Raw genomic sequence first — 24463 nt, forward strand, 5'->3', positions numbered from 1 at the left:
CATCATATCCCCAGTGACCTACACGTAGACATCCAGATGGCCTGAAGCAACTGAAGATCCACAAAAGAAGTGAAAATAGCCTTAACTGATGACATTCCACCTTTGTGATTTCTTTCTGCCCCACCTTAACTGATCAATGTACTTTGTAATCTCCCCCACCCTTAAGAAGGTTCTTTGTGCCGGGCGCGGTGGCTGAAGCCTGTAATCCCAGCACTTTGGGAGGCCAAGACGGGCGGATCACGAGGTCAGGAGTTCGAGACCATCCTGGCTAACACGGTGAAACCCCGTCTCTACTAAAAAAATACAAAAAACTAGCCGGGCGAGGTGGCGGACGCCTGTGGTCCCAGCTACTCGGGAGGCCGAGGCAGGAGAATGGCGTATACCCGGGAGGCGGAGCTTGCAGTGAGCTGAGATCCGGCCACTGCACTCCAGCCTGGGCGACAGAGCGAGACTCCGTCTCCAAAAAAAAAAAGAAAAAAAAAAAAAGAAGAAGGTTCTTTGTTTGTAATTCTCCCCACCGTTCCAAATGTACTTTGTGAGATCCACCCCCTGCCCCCAAAAACATTGCTCCTAACTCCACCGCCTATCCCAAAACCTGTAAGAACTAATGGTAATCCCACCACCCTTTGCTGACTCTCTTTTTGGACTCAGCCTGCCTGCACCCAGGTGAAATAAACAGCTCACACAAAGCCTGTTTGGTGATCTCTTCACATGGACGCATGAAACAGTTTCCTTTTTTTTTTTTTTTTTTTGAGATGGAGTTTCACTCTTGTTACCCAGGCTGGAGTGCAGTGGCACAATCTCAGCTCACTGCAACCTCTGCTTCCCAGGTTCAAGTGATTCTCCTGCCTCAGCCTCCCAAGTAGCTGGGATTACAGGTGTGCACTACACCTGGCTAATTTTTTGTGTTTAGTAGAGATGAGGTTTCACTGTGTTGCTCAGGCTGGTCTCAAACTCCTGACCTCAGGTGATCCACCCGCCTCAGCCTCCCAAAGTGCTGGGATTACAGGCATGAGCCACTGTGTCTGGCCAGTAGCAGTTTACCTTTATACATTTTAGGTAAACAGGAGTTACAGGCAAAGACATAAGTCAGTACATGGAAGGTATACGTTTGGTTCAGCCTGAAAGGCTGGATATCTCAGAGCAGGGGCTTACAAGTCATAGGTGGGTTTAGGGATTTTTTAGTTGCCATTTGAGAGAGTTAAGCTATTATTTATATTACATTTTGGGGGAGTCAAAAAGAGTCAAGCTATTGTCTAAAGACCTGAAGTAAGTAGAAAGGAATGCTTGAGTTAAGGCAGTTGTGGGGGTGAAGGCCCTTGTTATATAAATGAAAGCCTCATAGGTTTCTAGCAGCCCTCCGAGAAAATGGATGGTAAATGTCTCTAAAGGTGTCAGGCTGTCAGCAGATCTCTCCTAGATCCAGGCAAGGCCTAGAAAGGGAAGGCCTGGATGTATTAATGGACATTCTCTACAGATGCAAATTAATTTCCCCCACAAAAGACAGCTTTTTTTTTTTTTTTTTTTTGAGACGGAGTCTCGCTTTGTTGCCCAGGCTGGAGTGCAGTGACGTGATCTCAGCTCACTGCAAGCTCTGCCTCCTGGGTTCATGCCATTCTCCTGCCTCAGCCTCCCAAGTAGATGGGACTACAGGCACCCACCACCATACCCAGCTAATTTTTTGTATTTTTTAGTAGAGACGGGGTTTCACCACGTTAGCCAGGATGTTCTCGATCTCCTGACCTTGTGATCCACCTGCCTTGGCCTCCCAAAGTGCTGGGATTACAGTCGTGAGCCACTGCACCCAGCCAAAAGACAACTTTGCAGGGCCATTACAAAATATGTCAAAGAAATATATTTCATGGTAAAATATTTTGATTTCCATTCTGTCATGTGTGCTCATCCAGAACCAGGTTGGAAAGGAAGCCACATTGTACCAGGTTAATTAAAAAAAAAAAGGTTTGACAAGGGTTTATGCTTAGTAGGGTGTGAATCAGCCTTTGCCTGCCATGGCCATAGGTCTTGTTTATAATTTGGTATCTTATTGCCACAAAGAGTCTGTTTGATCAATCTTATCTCTATTTTAATCTAAAAGAAAAACTTCAGCCTGTTGTGGGAAGTCAGGGACCCCAAACGGAGGGACCGACTGAAGCCATGGCAGAAGAACATACATTGTAAAGATTTCATGAACATTTATTAGTTCCCCAAATTAATACTTTTATAATTTCTTATGCCTGTCTTTACTACAGTCTCTGAACATAAATTACGAAGATTTCATGGACATTTATCACTTCCCCAATCAATACTCTTGTGATTTCCTATGCCTGTCTTTAATCTCTTAATCCCGTCATCTTCATAAACTGAGGATATATGTTGCCTCAGGACCCTGTGGTGATTGCGTTAACTGCACAAATTGTTCTAAAGCGTGTGTGTTTAAACAATATGAAATCTGGGCACCTTGAAAAAAGAACAGGGTAACAGGGATGTTCAGGGAGCAAGGGAGATAACCATTAGGTCTGGCTGCCTGAGAGCTTTGCGGAACAGAGCCATATTTCTCTTCTTTCAAAAGCAAATAGGAGAAATATCGCTGAATTCTTTTTCTCAGCAGGGAACAGCCCTGAGAAAGAGAATGCGTTCCTAGGGGTAGGTCTCTAAAATGGCCGCTCTGGCAATGTTTGTCTTTTGCGGTTGCAGATAAGGGATGAAATAAGCCCCAGTCTCCCGTAGCGCTGCCAGGCCTGTTAGGATCAGGAAATTCCCGCCTGATAAATTTTGGTCAGACCAGTTGTCTGCTCTCAAACCCTGTCTCCTGATAAGATGTTATCAATGACAATGCGTGCCCAGTGGGACATGAAACTTCATTAGCATTTTTAATTTTGCTCCTGTCCTGTTATCTCACCCTGCCTCCATTTGGCTTGTGATATTTTATTACCTTGTGGAGCATGTGATCTCTGTGACCCACACCCTATTCGTACACTCCCTCCCCTTTTGAAAATCACTGTTGCAAACTTGCTGGTTTTGCAGCTTGGGGGGCATCATGGAACCTGCTGACATGTGATGTCTCCCCCAGATACCCAGCTTTAAAATTTCTCTCTTTTGTACTCTTTGCCTTTATTTCTCAGACCAGCCGATGCTTAGGGAAATAGAAAAGAACCTACATGAATTAATGTTGAATTATTGGGGGTGGGTTCCCCCGATATCAGCTGAATTAAATTTAAAGGAGTGTAACTGAGTAATGAATGCTTTGTGAATTGGGCAGCCCCCAGAATCAGCATATTCAGAGAGACTGCAGGTGGTGCCCCATGGTCAGAACAAATTTATACATAGAAAAAGTAAAGCGAGTACAGAAATTGGAAGTGTTAGAAACAAATTTTTGGTGTCGCAAAGTGAAACAAGTACTCAGGCAAAAGTTTTCTCAGCAAGGCAATTTACGTCTATAGAAGGGTGTTTCCTGCATACAAGGCAGAGGCAAAGGAAAGTGTGGAAAACAAAGGTGAGCAGGAGGTTTTTATCTCTAATGCAGGCCCTGTTCCTGTGTCCTCTCCCTGCAGGCTGGGGTCGGACTGCACAATCTAGGCTAATTCCCATTGGCTACTGTTGACATAGTCAAAGGAGGCGACGGTGGGCATTTGACAGGAAGGACAGGTATGGTACATCCTGGGATGTTTGGGCACAGCAGAGAGAGGGAGAGCTGATAGATGAATGTGTACAATTACCTTTTACAATAGAACAAAGAACCAGGGACCAAAACCCTTTGAAGAGGAACTATTTGTTCTTAATAACAGAAGTGAGGTACAGAAACAGCTGGATTGGTTACTGGTTGGTGTTTGCCTTGTTTGAACACTCAGCAGTGTGTGAGTGGCTGAAGTACGGCTGCTGGGATTGGCCAAGACTCAGCTATTGTTGCAGGCACATACTCCTAAGTTAGGTTTTCAGTCTTGTCTGCCAAGTTAGGTTGCAGTTCGTCCACGAGGACTCAAATATATTAGAAGCATGGAGTCCTTCTCAGGCCATATTTGGTTTGCTTTAACAAACCTCAATGCTGGTCAGTTGTGCCTGAACTCCAAAGGGAAGAGGCATAACGAGGCATGTCTGACCTCCCTTCCCATCATGGCCGGGAATTGTTTTACAGGTTTCTCTGGAGTCCGTTTGGCCAAGAGGGGGTCCATTCAGTTGGTTGGGGGTCTTGGGGTTTTATTTTTAGTTTGCAACAGGCATCATTCTTACTGCTGGATAGATTTAGAGAATGCACCTGCCTTCACAGAGTTTCTGTTGCAGAAGAGGACAAGACCAAAAACACAAATGAATAAGATAATTGTAGGTTTGATAATTGCTGGGATGTAAATAAAATAACACAAAGTGGAAGAGAGTTAATAGGTTGCCGATTTACATGAGTGGCTGGAGGTAGGTGCCACCTAAGTTGAGAGGAAGTGGCCACAGTGACACACAGGGGTGGAGTGTTCCAAGAAAAGGGGATGGTTGAAAACACTAGAACAGTCATCAGCCTTTTTCCATTCCCATAGTCCACACCATAAGAATAAGGTGTGATGAAACCCAAAGAGAGGGATCGAAACCACCTTTGCAAAAGATTAACATTGAGAAAATTATGCCAGTGGAAAAGATAGCATCTAACCAGCCCCCATCTTTCCTTTAACCTCCAAACTGCCCTTAAGTCATTCCTCAACTTGGGCCAAGTTAACTTTAAGAGACATTCAGTTTAAAGGATAATAGCCTTTAGTTTAGTAAGCTAAAACCAAGCCTTTGTAAAGCTCATAAAAGACCACCAAGTTAGGACGATGAAAGGAGCATAAATTCTGCTAAGATATAGACATAAACAATTACCAGCCATTATTCCCATGGTCACAAGATTTGCAACTTCCCCAATTACTCCTTCAGATAATTAGACTCTTGTAGACCCTAATATTGGTCTTTTGAGAAGGCTTTTCTGGTTTTTTGCATTTCTCATGACAGATGGCCCCACCCAGACCCACTGACCTTCCTGTGGCCCCACCAAGGAGCTGACTGAACACACGCACACAAGAACCATGTTCCACCCTTCAGGATTCTGCCCCCACCAGTCAGCAACACTCATTCCCTAGCCAACCCCTCCCCACAAGACTGTCTTTGAAAACCTTAGCGTCCAAGTTTTGGGGGAAGGCTAATTTGAATAATAATAAAACTCCAGCCTCCCATTAGCCAGCTCTATGTGTATAAAACACTTTCTCTGTTACAATTCCCCTGTCTTAATGAATTGGATCTGTTTCTGCAGTGGGCAAGAGGAGCCCATTGGGTAGATACACAGTGAGTGCAAAGACCTTGAGATAGGCAGGATACTGGCACAATTGAGGGACAGAAGACAGGGAGCTTGTAGCATAGTGAAGGTGGGCAAGGAGTGTGCGGTGGGAGAAGAGGTGCTTGGGGCCAGATCATAAAGAGTCTCAGAGGCTATTGGGGCCGTAGCCCCTGGCGGCCCTCTAGAGGTTTGCTGAAAATCACTGACATGAGTCAGATTGATTAAGAGGAGAGAAGGCATGCAAACTTATATAATGTGTATACACAGGAGGCTTCAGAATGAAGATCCAACCCCTCAATGAGTTAAGAGAAGCTTGTGTGCCATCTTAAAGTTACAGAAAGAAGCAGGGCTTGGATCCTGGTAAAACTGGTTATGGAAGGGATGAGAAGAGGAATTCCGTTGAGATTTTATTGAGGGGCAATAAATGATTACTAGGGAGAATGACCGGGTCAGGGAACAGAAATCTACTTGTAAATAGTTCTCTTTGTTGTTTCTCTCTCTCTCTGTCTCTCTCTTTCTCTCTCTCTCTCTCTCTTTGAGACAAGGACTCACTCTGTCACTCAAGTTGGAGTGCAGTGGCATGACCTTGGCTCACTGTAGCCTCAGCAGGCTCAGGTGATCCTCCCAACTCACCCTCCCAAATAGCTAGGACTACAAGTGCATGCCACCACAAGTGGCTAATTTTGTTTATTTATTTATTTTTTTTCTGGAGAGATGGGGTCTCAATATATTGCCCAGGCTGGTCTCAAACTTCTGGGCTTGAAGAATCCTCTCACTTCAGTCTCCCAAAATTCTGGGGTTACAGGCATGAACCACTGCACCCAGCCAGTATCTCTCTATGGAATTCAAATGATCCCTGGAGACAGTGTTTATTCTTGCAAAAGAGTCTGTTCATGTGTGCATTCATCTTAGTCTTCTTTTCTGCAATAGTTAATAACAGGGAGGAGAGAAGAAGCTATTGTTCTCCTTGGTAGAACTGGGTCTTAGACAGTAAAGAAACTTCAACATTTATGCGAGAGAGATTGGGAGGAGTGCTCAGAGAGACACTGAGACATCTTCATTTCCGCATGTCAGGACACCATTTCGATGCAGGATTTTTTATTTTTTTTTTATTTTTTTATTTTTTTTGAGACGGAGTCTGGCTCTGTCGCCCAGGCTGGAGTGCAGTGGCCGGATCTCAGCTCACTGCAAGCTCCGCCTCCCGGGTTTACGCCATTCTCCTGCCTCAGCCTCCCGAGTAGCTGGGACTACAGGCGCCGCCACCTCGCCCGGCTAGTTTTTTGTATTTTTTAGTAGAGACGGGGTTTCACCGTGTTAGCCAGGATGGTATTGATCTCCTGACCTCGTGATCCGCCCGTCTCGGCCTCCCAAAGTGCTGGGATTACAGGCTTGAGCCACCGCGCCCGGCCGATGCAGGATTTTTTACTCCGTAGCTCAGCTAGGTCCAGGTTCTTGTCTCACAACCAGGAAGAAATAGGCACATGGACATCAAAGAATGAGTGGAGTAGAATTTATTAAGCAAAAAGGAAAGCTCTCAGCAAAAAGAGGGGAGCTGAAAGCAGGTTGCTGGTTGCCCCCTTCACAGTTGAACACAAGGGCTTTTATATAAAAGCTAATGGAGCTGGGTTCCTTATTTGTATAAGGTGTAAATTCCTGTTGGCTCCATCCCTTCCCCTCAGTGTGCATTCAGGCCATTAGTCTGCTGCGGTCATGTTCAGGCAAGCACCCTGTGCAAGTTCCCTCATCTGCACAAAATATCTGGTATAAGCACTTGTGGGGCAGGTCAGAGATTCTCCGGGGACCCTTCCCTTACTGTCTGCCTGAAGCAAGCTAGCTAACTCCTTTCATTCCCCCCTTTAAGAGTGGAGACCCCAACTGCTGTTGGGGAAAGTGGACGCTGACCACTCTTAACTGCTTCCTGCTGACGGGGTGCTGTTTTGGGGAAGCAGCAGTTAGGCTCCTCCTGAGGTAAGTTTAAGGATCTCCAGAAGAATGGCGCATCTGGCCCAGCGTGGTGGCTCATGCCTGTCATCCCAGCACTTTGGGAGGCCGAGGCGGGCAGATCACAAGATCAGCAGATCGAGACCATCCTGGCTAACACGGTGAAACGCTGTCTCTACTAAAAATACAACTAGCCAGTCGTGGTGGTGGGTGCCTGTAGTCTCAGCTACTCAGGAGGCTGAGGCAGGAGAATGGTGTGAATCCAGGAGGCGAAGCTTGCAGTGCGCCAAGATTGTGCCACTGCACTCCAGCCTGGGCAACAGAGTGAGACGCCGTCTCAAAAAAAAAACAAAAAAAAGAAAATAAAAGAAAAAAAGAATGGCGCATCCATGCATGGTTCCATTTGGATCACCATTTGAAGTTTAATGGCCTCTAAGTGAGAAGAAACAATTTGGGCTGTGAAAATAAAACAAGAAGGGGAAAAGGACAGCTCAGAAATCCCAAGGCTACTGACAAGCCCTGATAACTGGTGGCTACAGTTATGCCTGCTAAGCTTTGGGTGCATGTGGCTTTGGTTAGCTCCCTTGGGCTTATTTTCCTAAACAAAGAATCCTCCAGTTTTGGGGCATCCTATTTATTCCTATCACCTGGTAGGATTTGTAGGATAATTGCCCAAAACTAGAATATTGATCCAGATTTTTACATCACCCATTCATTTTGTTACTTTTGCTACAGCTGGAGATTGTTGATTGGTTCACAGGAATAAACAGGGTTAGTTTAAAATGTAGGCAGAAACAAAAACAACTAATGAGATTAGAATTTAATGATAAACGTATGATAAGTTCTGGAACATAAGTTTTCCAACTCCAGTCCTCATTTTTTGTCAAAAAGAAATCATGATAGGACTCAGTTGTTTGCAAAATAAGCTTTAGTCCTATACTTGGCCTGATTATTTGCATAAAGTGCAGCAAGAATAATTATTCTTCACATAGACTTTTCAGTTGTCTTTGATGGAACTCTATTCCACTAGGAATCTCAGATAAGGTCTTGTAAAGCTGAGCCCAGCCATGGGTCTGTACCTTCAGATCCCTGAGTTGGGTAACTCCCTCTCTTCTTGAGGTCCCAAGAACATGGGGCACCTGGGCCTGTTAGAATGTGACATTCTTTCCTCACTACAGGTTAGGAACCCCGTGCAGGGACTCTGTAGACAGGGGATTAGGCCAGTTTTCCCAAGGGGATTTTATGGGCTCTGCAAGTCAAGCTTGATACCTTAATGGGAAGCACACCCTTCCAGTCAAAGCCTTGGTATAACAACCCGTTTCTCCTATTGTGTCCTGTTGCAAAAGAAAATGGATTCTTATTGCACCGATGCAAATAACTATATTGCCATAGGTTAAGAATACTCACAAGTAGTTTCCAAATTCTGGAGAGTCCAGGCAGAGAGAAATGAACATGCTCCAAATTTTGTTCACAACAGTATACCTTACTCAATTATTAAAGGCTGTAAATAGCTCAAAATAAGTTTACTTGACTCTGAAAAACCAAACAAGGATCAGAAACATTTTAAGCAAAAAGGTTAAAAAGATAAGTTTTATGTTAGTTCAGTCCATTCTGTTAACTCTTGCTCTGCTTGATATTCATGAACATTTCAGCTCTTCATGAGTCTTGTACATGTTTTCTTTATTCCAATGTCACAATCTTCAAAGTTATTAGAAACCTGCATTTGAGAGCACTTGTCAAAGTCCTATAACTCATTATAAACCATCTTTTGAAAAGGATCAAAGCAGCCAGGTGCAGTGACTCACACCTGTAATCCCAGCACTTTGAGAGGCCAAGGCGGGTGGATAACCTGAGGTCAGGAGTTCGAAACCAACCTGGCCAATATTACAAAATCCCATCTCTAATAAAAATACAAAAATTAGCCAGGTGTGGTGACAGGCACCTGTAATCCCAGGTACTCAGGAGGCTGAGGCAGGAGAATCACTTGAACCCAGGAGGTGGAGGTTGCAGTGAGCCAGGATTGTGCCATTGCACTCCAGCCTGGATAACAAGATTAAACTCCATCTCAAAAAAAGAAAAGGATCAAAGCAAGACAACAATTGTCTGCAAATGACAAAATGTCCAGGGTGGTTACAGTCCAGAACATGATTGACAAAGAAATTTGGTAATTTCTGTGGTTTACAATAACTTAATGTAACCTTAATTAAGATTGATAGCATATACTCAGACATTAGAATGTTAGACATTCCCTAGAATTTTAGAACATAATATTATCACTAAAATATAACCTAAAGAAGATTAGACATCACTTTTGAATCCCATGTAACTAAACATGTCAAATAATCCTGTCTACCTCTCTTTTGGATGCTCCAGGGGCCCTCTGTAGCATCCAAAAGCTAGGGGGTCAGGAAAGACAATTCTGAAACTGAAGTTTGATTTGGGGAAGACTGTTAAATATGTTAGAGGTTCAAAGCACTTAATGCTATGAGATAGAATTCCAGATTACCACAAGTCATTTATTTTAGCCAAAATGATGACTCAAAAAATTTAAAACAAAGCAAAAACCTTTACTCATTCAGAGGAAGATTTAGCTTTCCTATCTGTCTTTAATATTACATAAAAATCCTGCTCTAGAGGAGAAAGCCAAATTTCACCCTTGCATTATTCTACTATTAATGTCAACCCAAATTTTTTTAAATGAAACCTTATAGATTAATTATATCCAGTATTTTTTTTTTTTTTTTGGAGATGGAATTTCACTCTTGTTTCCCAGACTGGAGTGCAATGGTGTGATCTTGGCTCACCACAACCTCTGCCTCCCAGGTTCAAGTGATTCTCCAGCTTCAACCTCCCAAGTAGCTGAGATTACAGGCGCCCACCACCATGCCCAGCTAAGTTTTGTATTTTTAGTAGAGATGGGGTTTCACCATGTTGGCCAGGCAGGTCTTGAACTCCAGACCTCAGGTGATCCACCCGCCTCGGCTTCCCAACGTACTGGAATTACAGGTGTGAGCCCCCATGCCAGGCCAATTGTATCCAGTCTTAACCAGTTTGACCATGAAGTGAGATTCTTGTAAACCTTTTAGAACCTTTTACAAATTTTTGTTAAAAAATGCATTCATGCCTTAAGAAAACCTTGTTGTGCTTTTATTTCAATGTTCAATTTATGGAAAAACCATATAATACCTTTTTGAAGTTAGTCAGTATGTTCACACACAGAATTTCTTTTGCAAGATTAGTTTGTACAAACCTTCCACCAATGATCCTTTAACTCAAGGCAAAAATTTACATTGCCATGCCTTCTTACAATCTTTTATTAAAAGCATATTTTACTTTCCTTACACACTTTGCATGTAAATCTATTTTTAGTAGTCTCAATTACATGTTATAATGGCAACTCTTAGCAATTTTTTTTTGAGATGGAGTCTCACTCTGTCACCCAGGCTGGAGTACAGTGGCGCAATCTCGGCTCACTGCAAGCTCCCCCTCCCCGGGTTCACGCCATTCTCCTGCCTCAGCTTCCTGAGTAGCTGGGAGTACAGGTGCCCGCCACCACACCCGGCTAATTTTTTGTATTTCTAGTAGAGATGGGGTTTCACCGTGTTAGCCAGGATGGTCTTGATCTCCTGACCTTGTGATCTACCTGCCTCAGCCTCCCAAAGTGCTGGGATTACAGGCGTGAGCAATTTTTAACTTTAGTATAAAACCTGGTAAGTTGTTTTAATTATGTACTAGGCACAGATAAAGTCTGAGTCCTTCCAACATAGTTATGGATGTGGTTAATTCCGTATGTCCCCATGCCTTACCACATTGTAAAGCAGACAAGTCAAACAGTTCTTAAAAGCCAAAGAAGCAGTTGATAGTTGAAACCTTTAGCAAACCTAGTATCTAACCTACATGATTCAGCCCACATATTTACATTTTGAAGACATTTGTATTTTACCAATGGTCTTTAAAACTGCCTTTATTTCTCAATGATTAAAGTCACATGAACTAAAAGGCATCACAATTTTTATTTTTCCTTCACAAATGTTTGATCTAAGCATTTATTTAATTAGATCCCTTTTTTATATTAGCATCACACACATAACACATATATGATTACACAGGCAGACAGAAGAAGATCTAGTAGTTGTAAGATTTTTCCTTTGCCAATCTCCTAATTGGATTATTGGCCTCAGGGTGGAGTCCTTCAAAAAACAGGGCTAGGAAAGCATACAGTTACTAGGGCCCAATAAACAGGTATAACTGGAAGACAAAAACAGACATTGAGAGGAATCTATCCACTTTTAGTTCCTTTGGGGTTCCATTTGGAAAACAGGGTTTTGTTTTTTTTTTTTTAAATGGGAATAGGCCATTCCATTAAACAGTTACACCTCATTTTAGGAGATGGCATTGCAGATGAGCTTGTGACATGGTTTGGACATGTGTCCCTTCCAAATCTCATGTTGAAATATGACCTCCAGTGTTGGAGGTGGGCCTAGTGGGAGGTGTTTGGATCATGGGGGCAGATCCCTCATAGGTGTCTTGGTGCTGTCCTTGTCGTCCTGAGTGAGTTCTCTTTCATTTGAAAGAGCCTGTGGCACCTCACCCCCTCTCTTACTCCCTCTCTCCATGTAAAATGCCTGCTCCCTCTTCACTTTCTGCCATGAGTAAAAGCTTCCTGAGGTCTCACCAAAAGTCAAGCAGATGCTGGTACCTTTCCTGTACAGCCTATAGTACTGTGAGCCGAATAAACCTCTTTTCTTTATAAATTACCCATTCTCAGGAATTCCTTTATTGCAATGAAAAACGGAGTAACACAGCTTGCAAAGAGAAGAAAGACAAAGATTTTGTTGGGGACAATCTATAAACCAGTTTCCTTAGAGTCTGAAACACAGTCAATTGAGATGTCCAGATGTTAGATTCAAAGCATTGTTTGTTAAAGTGGAAGAAGGCAGTGGAAATCTGCCAAGTTTTTCTTTTCTGTATTACAAGATATGCGGGAAGTCAGGGACCCCAAATGGAGGGACCAGCTTAAGCCATGGCAGAAGAACATAAATTGTGAAGATTTCATGGATGTTTATTAGTTCCCCAAATGAATACTTCTATAATTTCTTACGCGTGTCTGTACTGCAATCTCCGAACATAAATTGTGAAGATTTCATGGACATTTATCAGTTCCCCAGTCAATACTCTTATAATTTCCTATACCTGTCTTTAATCTCTTAATCCTGTCATCTTCATAAACTGAGGATGTATGTCGCCTCAGGACCCTGTGATGATTGCGTTAACTGCACATATTGTTTGTAAAACGTGTGTTTGAACAATATGAAATCTGGGCATCCTAAAAAAGAACAGGATAACAGCCATTTTCAGGGAACAAGGAAAATAACCATAAGGTCTGACTGCCTGCGGGGCCGGGCAGAACAGAGTCATATTTCTCTTCTTGCAGAAAACAAATAAGAGAAATATTGCTGAATTATTTTCCCAGCAAGGAATAACCCTGGGAAAGGAATATATTCCCCGGGGGAGGTCTATAAATGGCTGCTCTTGGAGTGTCTATCTTATGCGGTTGAAGATAAGGGATGAAATACGCCCTGGTCTCCTGCAGTGCCCTCAGACTTGCTAGGACGAGGAAATTCCCGCCTGGCGAACTGTAGTCAGACCAGTTGTCTGCTCTCAAACCCCATTTCCTGTTAAGATGTTTGTCAAGACGATGCGTGCCCAGTGCGACACAGAACCTCATCGGTAATTCTAATTTCACCCTGGCCTTGTGATCTTGTTCTGCCCTTCTGCCCTTGTGATCTTTTATTGCCCTTCGAAGCATGTGATCTTTGTGACTTACTCCTTGTTTGTACCCCCCTCCCCATTTGAAATCCCTAATAAAAACTTGCTGGTTTTGCGGCTCAAGGGGCATCACGGAATCTACCGATAGGTGATGTCACCCCCGGAGGCCCAGCTGTAAAATTTCTGTCTTTTGTACTCTTTCTCTTTATTTCTCAGACCAGCTAACACTGAGGGAAAATAAAAAAGAACCTACGTTGAAATACTGGGGGCTGGTTCCCCCCAATAGTATGAGCTTTAGCTTGCAAGGCGTCAGGGAAAATGTAGTAGCAATTTCATTCAGTCCACATCAGAAAGATGGAAGAAGATTTTGAAAATGTTAGTGTGGAGATTTGTAGCCAGATAAGAATGGAGGATTCAGCACAAATTGTAGAAAATAATAAAAACTGAAAAAACAATGGACAAGGCTAGAAACTAATACAAAGTGTACCGGGGTAAAAAAAATTATTGTAGGGAAGAGGTCTTGCTATGTCACCCAGGCTGGTATTGAACTTCTGTCCCCACCAAGCCTATAGTTTTCTTTTGAAACATAATTTTTCTCTCTCCAGTTTCCCATTGTTATCAAGGAGAAATCATAGTAAGACCAATATATTGGCAAAATAAGTTTCAGTCTCGTTACACTTGGCACGATTATTTGCATAAAGTATAGTAAAAATAGTGATTCGCCATATAGGCTCTTTTAAGTTGCTTTTGCTGGAACTTTTTATAAGGTTAGACTATTTATTTAATCTCTCTGTCTTTCTCTCTTTTAGACAGAGTTTTACTCTGTCATCCAGGCTGGAGTGCAGTGGCACGATCTTAGCTCACTGCAACCTCCGCCTCCCAGGCTCAAGCGATCCTCCCACCTCCACCTCCCGAGTAGCTGGACTACAGGCACCCGCCACCACACCTGGGTATTTTTTGTATTTTTGGTACAGACAGGGTTTTGCCATGTTGCTCAGATTGGTCTGAGCCTTATTTATTTATTTTGCCCGCACCTGGCCTTATTTATTTATTTTCGATGCAGGGTCTCACTCTGTTGCCCAGGCTGGAGTGCAGTGATGTCATCATAGCGCACAATGACCTTGAACTCCTATGCTCAAGTGATCCTCCAACCTCAGTCTCCCAAGTAGCTTTGATGAAAGAAACATATCGCTACGCTGGGCTTTTTTGTTGTCATTGTTGTTGTTGTTTTGAGAGATGGAGTCTCACTATGTTGGCAGTCTGGTTTTGAACTCCTGACCTCAAGCAATCCTCTTTCCTTGATCTCCCAAAATACTGGGATTACAGGCTTGAGCCACCATGACTGGCCAAGGTCAGACTTTGTAAAAGCCTCCTGAACCAAGGCAAAGATTTATCTGTGCCTACAGATACCTGTATGAATTGGATGACTTCTTCTAGAGGTCTCAAAATATTTGAGATTCCTGGGCCTAATCAGAAAGTGACATTCTTTACTTAACAGGTCAGGAGCCTTGCAGGGGAACCATTGAGTCAAGGTACCAGACCAGGGTTTTCAACTGTCTTTTTTTCAACTCTATAAGTTAACCTCAATTCCTCAAAACAGTCCAGTCATATCTAAAATATGCCATTCTAGTCAAAGCTTTGGTAAAATAATCAGTGTCTCCAACTGTTTCCTGTTATAAAAGACAACAGATTCTTACAGACCTTATGCAGACAACTATATTGCCGTAAATTAGGAATACTCACAAATAGTTTTCAAACTTGGAGACATCAGATAAAGAAATATGATTCAAATTTTGCTCACAAGAATATACTTCACTCAATTGTTAAAAGCTATAAATAGCTCAAAAGAAAATAGTTTGTCAAATATCAAAGGTTTAAAAACACTTCATATCACAAAATAGGATCACAGGTCACTGTAAAAAGGTCACTGAGCCAAAATGATAATTCAGATACTTAAAAAAGCAAAAATTATTTACTCTTTAATAGAGAGTCAGTTTCCTAAACAATCATAAAGCCTAGTAAATTCAGGCTGGGCATGGCGGCTCATGCCTGTAATCCCAGCACTTTGGGAGGCTGAGGCCAGTGGATCACCTGAGGTCAGGAGTTCAAGACCAGCCTGGGCAACATGGCAAAACCCCATCTCTACTGAAATTACAAAAATTGGCCAAACATAGTGGTGCATGTCTGTAATCCCAGCTACTCAGGAGGCTGAGGCAGGAGAATCACTTGAACCTGGGAGGTGGAGGTTGCAGTGAGCCAAGATCGTGCCACTGTACTCCAGCCTGGGTGATAGAGCGAGACTCCATCTCAAAAAAAACCCCAAAACCAAAAAACTAATAAATACAGCATGAGGTCACTGAATCTCTCTCCCTCACCTATTTTGTTTTGTTTTTGGAAGTTTACTGAAAAGGTAAACAAACATCTTGGACTATCTCTTATTACACAAAAATTTTGTTCCAAAAAGGAAACCAAATTTTACATTTCCGTTAGTGTTTTATTAATAATAAAGCTAATTGTAATAAAATTTTATAAACAAATCCATCCATTCTTAACCAGTTTGACCACAAGATTTTTATAAACCTTTTATAACCTTTGACAATTTTCCATTTTCTTTTTCAAATTTCTATATACATTTAGTTTTATTATCATTTTTAAATTCCCTCAATGTAAAACTTAACTAGGCAAAATTAGTATCCCTTTAACGAAAACTATAATGGTATGGCTTCTTATAACCTCCTTTACTAAAAAGACATTTTACTTTCCTCATATATTTTGCATATAGAAAAGTTTTTCTTGTATCTAGTAGTTTTATTTATTTATTTATTTTTGAGACAGAGTCTCACTCTGTAGCCCAGGCTGGAGTTTTAATTACATATATTAATTATGATGTGAACTCTTGGAAGTTAAAATAAGTAACGCTTATTTTTAGAGAAAAACCTGGAAGATCAGCAATTTTAATAATGTGCCAGATGCAGAGCCCAGGACAAAGGACAGTGCCTGCAGCTCTGCCTCCCCATGGCTGCGGTGGGAGGATTGCTTGAGCCCAGGAAACGAAGATTGCAGTGAGCCAAGATCTCACCACTGAGCTCTCACCTGGGTGACAGAAAAAGACTCTGTTTCAAAAAATAAAATAAAAAAAAAAGCAACAGTTTTATGACCTTAAAACATTTAGGTGATGTAATCTGACCGATAGACCATTAGACTTAGACAAAAATGTCTACGTTAAATTCTGAAGACATTTACTATCCTGTTTTACCAATACTTTAGAAACTATACTTACCAAAGATTACTAGAGTCACCTGAACTAAAACTCATTTAAGTTAACATTTCTATTTTTCTGATAAAATATTTGATTTAAGTGCTTACCTTTTCCTTAAGCCAACTAATTAGAGCTTCATGTATTTTGGTAGTGAAACATGACATACACATGACATGTATAAACACATAGACATACAAACACACAAACAGAAGCAGATCTTATACACTTATAAGATTGTTCATTTGCCATTTTTCAACTAGTTTCTCTCCCTCACTTCAAACTATTAATCTCTTGATTAACTGTTTCATGCCCAAAACAATTGTTAGGGAACTCTAAATTTTCATCTCCAAAAACATGACTTTAGCTGAAACAAGGTAGAAAATTTGTATCTCAAAGGCACAGAACTTAGATCTAAACAAAGTCTCACTCTGTCGCCCAGGCTGGAGTGCAGTGGCACAATCTCGGCTCACTGCAACCTCTGTCTCCTGGGTTCAAGTGATTCTCTTGCCTCAGCCTCCTGAGTAGCTGGGATTACAGGCAAATGCCACCACGCCCGGCTAATTTATTTATCTATTTATTTAGTTTTATTTTTTATTTTCTTTTTTAGCAGAGACAGAGTTTTGCCATGTTGGCCAGGCTGGTCTCAAGCTCCTGATCTCTGCTGATCTGCCCACCTCAGCCTCCCAAAGTGCTGGGATTATAGGCGTGAGCCACCATGCCCAGCCTAAGCAAAGGTAAGGTTTGTTATGTGAACTGTAAGCCGTATCTTCCCCATCCTAAAAGTTCCTCCTGATTTAGAGAGGAGATGCCCTTATAAATGGAGATTACCTTTATAGATGTAAACTTCTTTTACAAAGAGTTTCAAAATAACCAGCTAAATGGTAGAATGTTGCATTTTGGTTTTTAAAGTTAGCCTGTTTCTTAATTAGATGACTAGATAAATTAGATTACCCTGAAGAGTAGGGCCCTTTAATGAAAAGGGGAAAGCAAGCATGGAGTTTTTAAGGCCTAATCTTGAAATATGCATGAAGCAGGCACAGCTGGAAGGCAGAGCACAGATCCTCCAAAATCAAAGATCCCATTTTTACGCCAAATCCTGGGTCCCAGAAAGTAGAGAGCCGCGTGGGACTGGCCAGTGCAATGCTCCCACGGTGCATTTCATCTCAGCACGGGAGTGGATGGGGCGATGCTCCCACGGTGTGTTTCATCTGAGCACGGGACTGGACGGTGTGATCATCCCACGGTGCGTTTCATCTCCTCGCGGGACTGAACGATGCGGTGCTCCCACAGTGCATTTCACCTCAGCACGGGACTGGACGGCGCAATGCTCCCACAGTGCATTTCATTTCGTCATGGGACTGGACAGTACAATGACTCCACAGTGCATTTCATCTCAGCCCGGGACTGGATGGTTCAATACCCCCACAGGGCATTTCATCTCAGCACGGGACTACACGGTGCGATGCTCCCACGGTGCATTTCATCTCAGCACAGGACTGGATGACACGATGCTCCAATGGTGCATTTCATTTTGTCTTGGGACTGGACAGTACAATGCCTCCACAGTGCATTTCATCTCAGCCCGGGACTGGATGGTTCAATACCCCCACAGGGCATTTCATCTCAGTATAGGACTGCATGGTGCGATGCTCCCACAGTGCATTTCATCTCAGCACGGGACTGGACTGTGCGATACCCGCACAATGCTTTTCATTTTGTCATGGGACGGGAAGGTGTGATGCCCCACGGTGCATTTCATTGTAAGGACATTCCCTGGAGGCTGGTGGGCAACCCAGAGCTCTAACTGAACAGTAAAGTAGGTTAGTTGCTGGCCACTTGCAGAGTCCAATTATTTAAAGTGAGGTCTGGCACAAATAAGGTTATTTATTCCAAAGCTAGCTTGGGGAAGTGGCACAGGCATCTGTCTTGCCTTTAGCTGTCCCATTTTGCTTTTGGAACAGAAAGTAGGCACTTCTAAAAGACAGGGGAGGAAGTGAGCAGGGGCAGAAGTGGGTTCATGCTAGCTCCAGTGCCTTATCTATCAGGTGGTCGAGCTAGTGACTGCTGGCACTTTTGTGGTCAGGCCATTATCTCTCCAGGCCACCTCCTGATGAGGGAGTTCCGTAGCAGGCATGCTTTGGTCTGTAAATCAGCTGTTAACTCTCAAGGAGTTAGACGCACTTGCCAAGGGATCTCGAGGGACTGTCTGGTGAAGGAGGGGAGAAAGGCTAGATTTGCATGTCTAAAGGACTAAGTAGGAAGTCAGGAACTGGGAAAAGGAGAAAAAAAGAGAGGAAAAAATAATTAAACATCTTTTAGAAAAATGGGGGTACTCGGAAACAAAACCAATCTTTCCAATCTGTGGTCAGCCTCTCGCTCGGTGGGCTGTGCTTTCATAGCCTCTAGGTAATGCAGGCACCCTCAAAACTGGGGCTTAACCTGACAGAGTTCTTGGCTTTGCTCAGAAAATAATTTAAGAGCAGGGCTAACCCACAGGGAGAGGCCAGAGTAGCAGTAAACAGCAGCAGGAGGAGGAGGAGCAGCAGCAGCAGGAGTAGCCACAGCTGCAACAAGGGAGCACTGGCTAGCCACATTTATACCTGGTCTTATTTATATGCTAATCAAGGGGTGGACTATTCTGAATTTTCTAGGAAAGAAGTGGGGGAGTTCTGGAACCATATAGGGTATTGTCATGACATTTATAAGCTGTCATAGTGCTGTAAGGAAGGTCTTTATGCTGATGAGTGGTGAGGGCAACTGGAGGTCACTTTTGTTTCCATCTGCTGGTCTCAGCTGTTTCTTTTTTTTTTTTTTTTTTTTGAAATAGGGTCTTGCTCCATTGCCCAGGCTGGAGTACAGTGGTACAATAATGGCTTACTGCAGCCTTGACCCCCTGGGCTCAAGCGATCCTCCTGCCTTCGTCTCCCAAGTACCTGGGCCCACAGGCACATGCCACCATGCTAGGCTAATTTGTTCGTTTTTTGTATGTTGCCCAGGGTGGTCTCAAACTCCTGGGCTCAAGTGATCCTCCTGCTGCAGCTTCCCAAAATTCTGGGGTTATAGGCGTGAGCCGCTGTACCCAACTTGCACCCTGCTTTGACCAGCAGGGCCATTACCGGTGCTCAGAAAACAAATCTGGCTGATTTCCCACCTCACTGGTGCCCCAGACCATGCTTTTGGTCACCCCCTGTAGTAATAACCATTTTCTGTAAGCAACTGCCATCAGCCACCTCTAAAACTGTATCTCTTGCCTAGCCATTACGCCAACCATGGTCAAGTTTTCTCACAATACTGGGTAATTTTTGGTATCCCCGAAAAGCCAAAGAGATCAGGTAATACCACGCAAAAGAGGGCAGAGCTTTAGGCCCCAGAAGACTCTGCATGTGACGCTCGAAACTCCACAAGGAAAGCAGAAGGCCTCCAACAAACGGTGAGCGGCATCTTTTTTTTTCCTGAGTTCCTTCAGGGCTTTGGGTCATTAGAAATCTCTGAATCTCTTTACGTGGTACTGAATATGGCATCGGAGGCAGGAGTGGGGCGGAGTAAAAGTATATGGGAGAACAATTTTTTTAAAATGAAGTGAACAGAGGTGTCAGAGGCGTTCGAACCAGAGTGACTCCATCTTGAACAGAGTCTGGGTAAAATAAGGCTGAGGCCCACTGGCTGCGTTCCCAGGAGGTTAGGCATTCTTAGTCACAGGATGAGATAGGAGGTTGGTACCAAATATAGGTCACAAAGACCTTACTGATAGAACAGGATGCGATAAAGAAGCCAGCCAAAACCCACCAAAACCAGGAGGGTGATGGAAGTGACCTCTGGCTGTCCTCACTGCTCATTATATGCTGATTATAATGTGTTAACATGCAAAATGACACTCCCACCAGCGCCATGACGGTTCACAAATGCCATGGCAATGTCAGGAAGTTACCCTGTGTGGTCTAAAAAGAGAAGGAATGCTCACACCTGTAATCCCAGCACTTTGGGAGGCCAAGGTGGGTGGATCACCTGAGGTCAAGAGTTTGAGACCAGCCTGGCCAACATGGTGAAACCCGTCTCTACTAAAAATACAAAAATTAGCCGGGCATGGTGGCAGGTGCCTATAATTCCAGCTACTCTGGAGCCTGAGGCAGGAGAATTTCTTGAGCCTGGGAGGTGGAGGTTGCAGTGAGCCGGGATTGGGCCACTGCATGCCAGCCTGGCCGACAGAGCGAGACTCTGTCTCAAAAAAAAAAAAAAAAAAAAGAGGGAAGGAATTGGCCGGGCACAGTGGCTCACGCCTGTAATCCCAGCACTTTGGGAGGCCGAGGTGGGTGAATCACTTGAGGTCAGGAGTTCGAGACCAGCCTGGCCAACATGGTGAAACCACGTCTCTACCAAAAATATAAAAATTAGCCAAGCATGGTGGTGCATGCCTTTAATCCCAGCTGCTCTGGAGGCTGAGGCACGAGAATTGCTTCAACCCAGGAGGCAGAGGTTGCAGTGAGCTGAGATTGCGCCACTACACTCCAGCCTGGTTGACAGAGCGAGACGCTGTCTCTCCCTCCCCCAACCAAAATCCTTTCAAATCTCTTGTTAGTATATTTTAGCTGGGCCAAACAGCTGATAAGTCTTTTTGTATAAGACCCAGAATCCTCCCAAAGACAGCTCAAAGAAAGTGAAGTTTCACTAGCCACAAATGGAGTCTAACTCACATTTCTGTTCAGCCGTATTCTCTAGGGTCTCAGCTTCTCAGCTGACCACCTGCACACAAGGGCCCAAAAGCCCTGTGTCCCAAAGACAGAAGAAGGCAGGAAATCAAAAGCTGTTCATGGAAGAGATTAGGATCAACAAATGGAAATCAGTAGGGACTGATTCCCTGATCAGGAAGCAAACGCAAACCGCAGTGAGAATTTTAAATACCAGACTCCAAAATGGAGTAGCTTCCATTGTTAATCACACATGGAATCCAAAGTGTGCAGTTTGGTTGTTTTGTTTGTTTGTTTTTGTTGTTGTTTTAATTTTTTAAGAGATAGGGTCTCACTGAGTAGCCTGGGCTGGAGTGCAGTAGTGCAATCAGAGCTCACTGCAGCCTCAACCTCATGGGATCAAGCGAAACGCCTCATCTTGTCTTTAACCTCAAAACTGCCCATTGTCATTCCTGGATTTGTGCCAAGCTAACTTTGGGACACATTTAGTTTATAGTTTAAATGATAATAGCCCTTCTCCAAAACTGAACTGCCATCATAAGGCTAATTTAAAGACTACCAAGTTAGGAGGATGAGAGGAGCCTGAGTTCTGCTGATGTGTACACATAAACCTAAGATTGGCCTTCTGAGATATCTTTTCAGGATTTTGCTTTTTTTTTTTTTTTTTTTTTTTTTTTTTTTTTTTTTTTGAGGTGGAGTTTTGCTCTTGTTGCCCAGGGCAGAGTGCAGTGGCCAGACCTCAGCTCACTGCAACCTCCACCTCCCAGGTTCAAGTGATTCTCCTGCCTCAGTCTCCAGAGTAGCTGGGATAACAGGTGCGTGCCACCACACCCGGCTAATTTTTTTTTTTTTTTTTTGTATTTTTAGTAGAGACGGGGTTTCACTGTGTTGGCCAAGATGTTCTTGATCTCCCGACCTTGTGATCTGCCCGCCTTGGCCTCCCAAAGTGTTGGGATTACAGGTGTGAGCTACTGCGCCCAACCAGGGTTTTGCATTTCTGACAGCTGATGGCTCCACCTGAACCTGTCAGTGTGTCCTGTGGCCTCACCCAGAACAAGACTGTCACCTCTGTCATTGCATCTGCAACCAACCAGCAGCACTCATTCCCAGGCCCCTCAAACTATCCTTGAAAAATCTCCTAGCCTCTGAATTCTGGGGAGGCTGGTTTGAGTAATAATAAAACTCCAGTCTCCTGTTCAGCCAGCTCTGCATGAATTAAACTCTTTCTCTATTGCAATTCCCCTGTCTTGATAAATTGGCCCTTTCTGGGAAGTGGGATAAATGAACCCACTGCATGGTTACAATAGCAGCACTCACAGGAGCCTGATGGCCATGAACAGACAAATGAATCAACAAAGCATGGCATTCACACAGTGGGATATGATATGGCCACATCCGGGATGAGGCACTGACACAGGCTATGACACGGAGGAGCCTCAAAACCTCATACAGAGGGAAAGACACCAATGCAAGAGGCCACATATTGCACAACTCCACGTATATGAAATGTGCAGAACAGGCAAATCCAGAGATGGAAAGCAGATTGGTGGTTGCCTTGGACTAGGAGCTGCTTAATGGGTGTGTAGTTTCTTTTTGGGTGGTAAAAATGTTTTGAAACTAGATATAGTGGTCACACAACATTGTATATTTGCTAAGTGCCACTGAATTGTGTTTGTTTGTTTGTTTGTCTGACAGAGTCTCACTCTGTGACCCAGGCTGGAGTACAGTAGCATGATCTTGGCTCGCTGCAACTTCCGTGTCCCAGGTTCAAGCAATTCTCCTGCCTCAGCCTTCCCAGTAGTTGGGATTACAGGTAGGCACCACTACCCCAGGCTAATTTTTGTTTTGTTTTGGTTTTTTGTTTTTTGTTTTTTTTGAGACGGAGTCTCGCTCTGTCTCCCAGGCTGGAGTGCAGTGGCACGATCTCAGCTCACTGCAAGCTCCACCTCCTGGGTTTACGCCATTCTCCTGCCTCAGCCTCCCGAGTAGCTGGGACTACAGGCGCCTGCCACCTCGCCCGGCTAGTTTTTTGTATTTTTTAGTAGAGACGGAGTTTCACCGTGTTAGCCAGGATGGTCTTGATCTGCTGACCTCATGATCCACCTGCCTCGGCCTCCCAAAGTGCTGGGATTACAGGCTTGAGCCACCGCGCCCGGCCGATTTTTTTGTATTTTTATTAGAGATGGGGTTTTGCCTTGTTGCCCAGGTTGGTCTTGAGCTCCTGAGTTCAGGCAATCCTCCCAGCTCGGCCTCCCAAAGTTCTGAGATAACAGGTGTGAGCCAATGTGCCTGGCCTGAATTGTTTATTTTATTTATTTATTTATTTATTTATTTATTTATTTATTTATCTATTTATCTTTTTAAGATGGAGTCTCACTCTTGTTACCTGGAGTGAGGCTGGAGTACGATGGTGAGATCTCGGTTCACTGCAACCTCCGCTCCAGGGTTCACGTGATTCTCCTGTCTCAGCATCCTGAGTAGCTGGGATTACAGGCACACACCACCAAGTCCAGCTAATTTTTGTGTTTTATTCTTTTTTTTTTTTTTTTGAGACAAAGTCTAGCTCTCTCGCCCAGGCTGGAGTGCAGTGATGCAATCTTGACTCACTGCAAGCTCCGCCTCCTTGGTTCACACCATTTTCCTGCCTCAGCCTCCTGAATAGGTGGGACTGCAGGTGCCTGCCACCATACCCAGTAATTTTTTGTATTTTTAGTAGAGACGGGGTTTCTTTTTTTTTTTTTTGAGACAGAGTCTCGCTCTGTCGCCCAGGCTGGAGTGCAGTGGCGCGATCTCGGCTCACTGCAAGCTCCGCCTCCCGGGTTCACGCCATTCTCCTGCCTCAGCCTCCTGAGTAGCTGGGACTACAGGCGCCCGCCACTGCGCCCGGCTAATTTTTTGTATTTTTTAGTAGAGACGGGGTTTCACCGTGGTCTCGATCTCCTGACCTTGTGATCCACCCACCTCGGCCTCCCAAAGTGCTGGGATTACAGGCATGAGCCACCGCGTCCGGCCAGAGACGGGGTTTCACCATGTTAGCCAGGATGGTCTCGATCTCCTGACCTCATGATCTGCCAGCCTTGGCCTCCCAAAGTGCTGGGATTACAGGTGTGAGCCACCGTGGCTGGCCTAATTTTCGTGTTTTTAGTAGAGATGGTTTCACCATGTTGGCCAGACTGGTCTCGATTTTCTGATCTCAGGTGATCTGCCCACCTTGGCCTCCCAGAGTTCTGGGATTATAGATGTGAACCATAGCGCCTGGCCTGAATTGTTCATTTTAAAAATGGTAATTTTGGCTGGCCATTGTGGCTCACACTGTAATCCCAGGCCAAGGTGGGCGGATCACTTGAAGTCAGGAGTTCAAGACCAACCTTGGCAACATGGCAAGACCCCATCTTTAGAGAATATAAAATAAAATAATTAGCCAGGCCTGGTGGCATACACCTGTAATCCCAGTACTTTGAAAGGCTGAGACAGGAGGATCGCTTGAGACCAGGTATTTGAGACCAGCCTGGGTAA

General features: G+C 43.9%; 1 protein-coding gene across 6 annotated transcripts in view; it reads left to right on the forward strand.

Moving 5' to 3' along the window:
- Positions 1-24463, forward strand: part of CARD14 (caspase recruitment domain family member 14) — a 75698-nt gene that overhangs the window by 6301 nt on the left and 44934 nt on the right. For 4 of the 6 annotated variants that reach the window (XM_073005463.1, XM_073005464.1, XM_073005465.1 and 1 more), the window contains exons 2-4: positions 16870-16996; positions 17294-19692; positions 22643-22760. The gene's annotated coding sequence lies outside the window, so the exon portion shown is untranslated. The remainder of the gene's footprint in view (positions 1-16869; positions 16997-17293; positions 19693-22642; positions 22761-24463) is intronic. The other 2 variants (XM_073005466.1, XM_073005468.1) reach the window with 2 other exon arrangements.

The sequence above is a fragment of the Chlorocebus sabaeus genome, chromosome 16 (genome assembly GCF_047675955.1).
Source record: "Chlorocebus sabaeus isolate Y175 chromosome 16, mChlSab1.0.hap1, whole genome shotgun sequence".
Classification (NCBI taxonomy): domain Eukaryota; kingdom Metazoa; phylum Chordata; class Mammalia; order Primates; family Cercopithecidae; genus Chlorocebus; species Chlorocebus sabaeus.